Source organism: Oncorhynchus mykiss, chromosome 17 (genome assembly GCF_057628025.1).
Source record: "Oncorhynchus mykiss isolate SJ-2025 chromosome 17, ASM5762802v1, whole genome shotgun sequence".
Lineage (NCBI taxonomy): Eukaryota > Metazoa > Chordata > Actinopteri > Salmoniformes > Salmonidae > Oncorhynchus > Oncorhynchus mykiss.
The window spans coordinates 22,381,877-22,388,730 of record NC_143038.1 but is presented as its reverse complement, the minus strand read 5'-3'; positions in this window follow the sequence as shown (position 1 = coordinate 22,388,730).

The window sequence follows — 6,854 nt, the reverse complement described above, 5'->3', positions numbered from 1 at the left end:
TTCTGGTTCAGCTCGAGTGCCGTCTTTTCAAACCCACGCTGATTATGGATGCTTTCGGAAGAATAACTGCCCTATTTTACGTGGGCAATTTTACTAAGGACTAAAATATTAAGACTAGCGCTGGTTTGGGGAGCTTTTTACTGCACTTATCTCCATTTTGTTTAGCCCCGCAGGTGTTCATACAGACTGGTTTCATAGACTACATGTAACATAGTAAACATACATCCGGGATGCTCAAATTAGTATATGTTACGTTTGGTGTGGTTACATAAGACAGAAGGTTACTTAAAAGGCAATAGGGTGGTTGGTCAGGGTGGGTGGATGGATGGATGTATAATGTGAATGTCTAGCAACCCAAAGGTTGCATGTTTGAATCTCATCACGGACAACTTTAGCTAATTAGCTAATTAGCAACGTCGCAACTACTTACTACTTTTGAACTACTTAAAAAAATATATAAGTGCAACATGTTTTTTGTTGGTCCCATGTCTTATGAGCTGAAATAAAAGATCCCATGAATTTCCAATCCGCACAAAAAGCTTATTTCTCTTATAATTTGTGCACAAATTTGTTTACTTCCCTGTTAGTGCGCATTTCTCCTTGGCCAAGATAACCCATCCACCTGACAGGTGTGGCATATCAACAAGATGATTAAACAGCATGATCATTACACAGGTTCACCTTGGGGCGGCAGGGTAGCCTAGTAGTTAGAGCGTTGGACTAGTAACTGAAAGGTTGCAAGTTCATATCCCCGAGCCGACAAGGTACAAATCTGTTGTTCTGCCCCTGATCAGGCAATTAACCCACTGTTCCTAGGCCGTCATTGTAAATAAGAATTATTATTTGCCTAGTTAAATAAAAGGTCACTCTAAAATGTGCAGTTTTGACACAGATGTCTCAAGTTTTGAGGGAGTGTGCAGTTGGCATGCTGACTACAGGAATGTCCACCAGAGCTGTTGCCAGAGAATTGAATGTTCATTTCTATACCATAAGCTGCATCCAACGTCGTTTTAGAGAATTTGGCAGTATGTCCAACCTCACAAACACAGACCACATGTATGGCGTCGGGTGGGCGAGCGGTTTACTGATGTCAACGTTGTGAACAGAGTGCCCCATGGTGACGGTGGGGTTATGGTATGGGCAGGCATAAGATACGGACAATTAACACAATTGTATTTTATCATTGTCAATTTCAATGCACAGGCATACCGTGATGAGATCCTGAGGCCCATTGTCTTGGCAATTATCCACCGCCATCATCTCATGTTTTAGCATGATAATGCCATGGGTCCATGTCGCAAGGATCTGTATACAATTCCTTGAAGCGGAAAATGTCCCAGTTCTTCCATGGCCTGCATACTCACCAGACATGTCACCCATTGAGAATGTTTGGGATGCTCTGGATCAACATTTACGATAGTGTGTTCCAGTTCCCGCCAATACCCAGCAACTTCTCACATCTATTGAAGAGGAGTGGGACAACATTCAACTCTATGCGAAGGATATCTGTCGTGCTGCATCAGGCAAATGGTGGTCACACCAGATACTGACTGGTTTTCTAAAACACGCCCCTACTTTTCTTTAAAGGTATCTATGACCAACAGATGCATATCTGTTTTCCTAGTCATGTAAAATCCATAGATTAGGGCCTAATTCATTTATTTCAATTGACTGATTTCCTTATATGAACTGTAACTTAGTAAAATATTTGGAATTGTTGCATGTTGCATTTATATTTTTGTTCAGTACACTTAGCATCTTAGCTAACCCCTTCCCCTAACCCTAACCCTTTTAGCTAACCCTTCCCATAACCTTAACCCTTTAGCTAGCTCCTAACCTTAACCCTAACTTTAACCCATAACCCCTAGAGCTAGCTAATGTTAGCGTTAGCCACCTAGCCACCTAGCTAACATTAGCACCAACAAATTGGTGTGATGATAACATATCATACAGTACGTTTAGTAAATTCAGAACATATTGAACGAATTGCAATTTGTAACATATTGTGCAAATTGAAATTTGTAACATATCATACATATCATACGAAATGGATGATGGAGATCCACAAATTAATACCTACCATTTAGAAGGTAATCATACTAAATGGAGTGTACAGAATAATATGAAATTCTCTGAGACCTCGTTGGTTTATAGGAGGCTAGTGAGAAACATACACAGGCAGAGAGAACTTCACACTTACTGGGGAAAGTTCCAGGTTTAGCAGGAAATTGGAGCTGGTTCCTTTTCCGTTGCCAGGGTTCTCATTGTACACAGTGTGTGAGAGTGTGGTGGATGGTGTGTGTGGGATTTGTGTTGGAGGGGGTTGCGCAGGAAGTTCTGAGGAACTAAAGCTGTCATGGCCAAATCAGATTATGATGATTACCCTCTACCATTAAATGATCAAAATATGCAGGAGATAGAGCTGGCAGTCTGGAATTATTAGTCTCTGTTGTTGTGTTGCCAGGGGACTTTAGGAAAGATCCTAATGTCTCTTCGGAGTATTTCATAGTGTGTCTGTGTGTGTGCTAGAAAGAGAGAATGGGAGAGGGAGAGGGAGAGGGAGAGGGGAGGGAGAGGCAGAGAGAGGAGAGACGAGAGATGGCATGTGTGGCATAAGCATACCACAAAACTGCATTTCGAGACTGTAAATGTTTTTAGCAATTTAGTTTATGGTAGGGTTTTACAGGGATTTCCGTAGACTAGTTTGATAGAGTGCACTTTGAGTGTGGAAAGTGATGACATACTAAGTCTGGCCAATTTTATCAGACTATTTTATCCTCTGCTGCATCCTCAGCTTTCCCTCTTTCCTAATAAAAAAAACAAAGAACCAATGCAATGACAGCTCAAGAGGCAGTTCACAGTTCATTTACAATCATGCCTCTGGAACAGGTGCCAGTCTTTTGTCTTCAAATAACCAGATCTTGCTCATGCACCCATGACAAAAAAATTGTAACAGCATTATGGACAAGCCCAGCCCCAGAATGAATCAAGTATTTATTTGATGAGTGTCTCTCTCCACGATATCCACCTACACTTAGCAACACAGAAAGAGGGGATGTGTGTGTGTGAGAGAGAGAAACAAATGCACAGGAGAAGAAAGTGGAGATGGGAGAGGTGAGAGTGAAGAAGAGGAGGATCGACTGGTACTTTTTTCCCTGAAAGTCAGAGTGAAGGAGTCAGGGATGGAGAGGAGGTGTGAGATGAGAGGAGAGGAGGGTGATGTGTTATTATTCTTGCAGGGTGTGCTAGACTGGCTCCGCAGTTTGGCGTCAAAGCCAGACGTTACCTCATGCCTGCAGTGGCATGCAGGCACCCCCACGCTCTCAGTGCTCGTGCACAGAGGCTGGCACTGCTGCCTCTAGTCCTGTCTCTCTATCTATCAGTCACTCTGTCATTCTGTCATTCTACTAGCTATCCCCCTTTCCTTCAGTTCTGCCCAACGTCATAACCATTTTGAGAACTATTATGGTTTAATGTGTAGCCACAGCTTTTGTGGGTATGTCTTTTTAAACATGTTTTATTGTCACATACTGTACACCGGATAGGTGCAGTAAAATGTGTTGTTTTACAGGGTCAGCCATAGTAGTACGGCTCCCTTGTTCCAAATTAGGGTTTCGAACAAGCAACCTTTCGGTTACTGGCCCAAGGGTCTAACCGCTAGGCTACCTGCCACCGTGTGTGTGTGTGTGTGTGTGTGTGTGTGTGTGTGTGTGTGTGTGTGTGTGTGTGTGTGTGTGTGTGTGTGTGTGTGTGTGTGTGTGTGTGTGTGTGTGTGTGTGTGTGAGTGAGTGTGAGAGAGAGAGAGGGACTTGGTGATTTTAAATATGGATATTACTGTAAAAGCAGACATTTTGGCACCTTGTAATTAGATCCAAAAGGATCCCTGAGATTCAGATTGCTGTGCTTGTTTCTTTATTAACTGAGACAAGTATACAATCTGGTTTTGAGAAAATTAGAAAAGGAAAAGGGAGGGAAAGCTAATTAAAGGAGGTAATAAATTGAGGAAAGCAAGGGGAAGAGAAATTGGGTCAAAATAGATGTTCAAAGACAGAGTAAATGTGGTAAAGAATGGCTTACTGTATGTCAGCAGATTTCACCCAATGAGCTTTGAACAGTTCCCTCATGATCCGGTCACAAGACACTTGGGATCTCTCTATTGCTCTCGGTTAAAACACTTTGACATTATTGTACGGTATTAAAGCCCAAGGCAACAAAAAAAAAAGTTGACTTTTGGAATTATCTAGTTTGAACAACTTAGTATCTAGTTTGAATGACTCAATAAAAACATTGAATAGGTCGTTCAAATGACATACTAAGTTGTTCAAACGAGACACTAAGTTGTTTGAATTAGTTATTATCTCATTTGTACGACTTAATTATTTGTCAGACCATGTAATTGTTGCTGCAGCCATTCATTCACTGATTCCATCCATTGATATAATTAATGGATAGACCGTCATTGTAAATAAGAATTTGTTCTTAACTGACTTGCCAAGATAAATAAAATAAAGCAGGGCTGTTTTTGAATTCCAGTGCATGTAAGTAAGTGGTCAAGTGTAGAGCAAGGAGCAGTGCGTAACTCGAGCAGATTAGAAAAATGCTGTCTGCCTTCACTCCTGCTCCAAATTTGCTCTGGCAATGCTCTGCCCAGCATTTTTTGTTTCCTTTATCACTATTCTTTCAATTAGGCCTATTCGGTTGTAATAATTTTGCCTACCCCACCCTCAGAGGATATGTAGTCTCTACACTGAAGAACTTCAAATGTATTAATGGATGTTTTATGTAGGCAATAAAATGTATTTTAGTTTTTCTTTGAATAAAAAGCGCATTAAGCGCTTCTGTAACCACAGCAGACCATCTGCATTGGTTACATAAGACCAGTTTTGGAGTATGCTGTCCCTGCCTGGTACTCTGGCCTCACTCAAACCCTGACTGCTCAGCTGGAGTGTGTCCAAAAGAGAGCCTGCAGAATAATTCTGGGCGTCGTACACCAGCTACCGGGCACCCCTCGATACCCTCGGAATCATGTCCTTGGAGAGCAGACGGGAGCTGCCTGACATTTTCTAAATCCCTGCTGAACTCCCAGTTTGCAGACTATGAGGGCTAATGGGTAATCGTTCTTCACCATGATGTCTTTGAGACCGGTGTATTAGATGCACGGGCGCAGGGTTTTGTCCTTCTTTTCCACAAAGAAGAGCCCTGAGTCGACAGGAGGCAGAAGGACGGATGAACCCTGCAGCAAGGGAGTCCTTAATGTACTTCTCCATAGCCTTGGTCTCCAGACACGACAGAGAATACAGTCATCCCCGGGGCGGAGTGGTGCCTGGGAGAAGGTCAATCCCGTAGTCATATGGTCGGTGCGGTAGAAGCGAAGTGGCCCGGGTCTTACTGAACACCTCCCTCAGTTCCTGGTACTCCGCGTGTATGGCGGAGAGGTCCAGGTCAACTTCCGAGCCCCCAGAAAGACGTCCCGGGGCAGGCTGTGCTGACTTCAGGCAATGGGTGTGGCAGAACGGGCTCCAGCCATGATGGCACCAGCAGACAGGTCAATGAGGGGATTGTGTCGCTGGAGCCAAGAGAATCCAATACCACGGGAACCTAAGGAGACTTAATGAGCAGGAATTGGATCATCTCGCTGTGGCTCCCTGACGCATGTATGTTGATGGGGGTGGTATTGTGGGTGACCCAGCCTATAGGGCGCCTGTCCAGTGCTCTAACGTCCATGGGAATGGAGAGGGGCTGAGTGGGGATGTCCAGCTCTGAAGCCAGGGTAGCGTCCATCAAGCTCTCATCGGCCCCAGAGTCGATGTGTACCCGGAGAGATTTCGACTGGTTCCCCCACAGCAAAATGGCATGAAAAGGGGTGTGAGTATGGGGAGAGGAAAAGTTATCCGAATGGCCCACCAGAGTACTCGCTTCTACTGGTGAGTCTGGTCTTTCAGTGGACAGGTGGAGACGAAATAACCAGTAGTCTCACAATACAGGCAACTCTTAGTGTGAAGGCTGTATAGCCGTTCAGCTGGAGACAGCCTAGCTCTGCCTAGTTGCATAGGCTCGGGAAGAGGTGAATCGGCAGTCTTCGGAGAATCTCGGGGGAACTCGGGTAGCCTCGGGTTCTCTCGGCAATGGAGCCGCCAGGGACTTCTGGGATGCCACAGAGGCGAGGTGGAATCCTTGGATGGGAGAGTGAAATCAAATCTCTTCTCCTTCCTTCATTCCCTTAGTCGCCCATCGATCCAAATGGTCAAGGCGATGAGCAAGTCAAGATCCGTCAGTAGTTCCCAGGCTGCAAGCTCGTCCTTTACTTCCTCCGATACTGCAGGAGCATGTTGAACAGCGCTTACGGGTTCCAGGCACTCTCTCAGCTGCCAACGTGCGGAAATCCACCATACACTCTGCCACACTGTGGGAATCTTGCCGAAGCTGGAGTAACTTCCAGGCAGCCTCTTTCCAGGACAGTGGAGCATCGAAAACTTTCTTTACCTCCACCACAAACTCTTCCAGACTGAAGCATACGGCCGACTTTTGTTCCCATACTGCCGTAGTCTAGGCGAGAGCCCTCCCGGACATCAGCGTGATGAGGTACGCTATCTTAGAGCGGTCCGAGGGGAAGGAGGAGGGCTGCAGATTGATGATGAGGGAACATTGAGCGAGAAACGCCGACAGGTGCCCGACTCTCCACTCTCCAAGTGTTCCGGGGGAGGTAAGCGGGGTTCCCGGGAAACAGGGGTAACCGGGGAGGCGGTGCTGCTAACAGCCAGGTTACTGAGGGGCTGGGAGTTTACCCTCATGGTAGGCTGCCTAACAGACAACCTGCAGAATTGCTCCAGCAATGTCTTCAACACTTGGTCGTG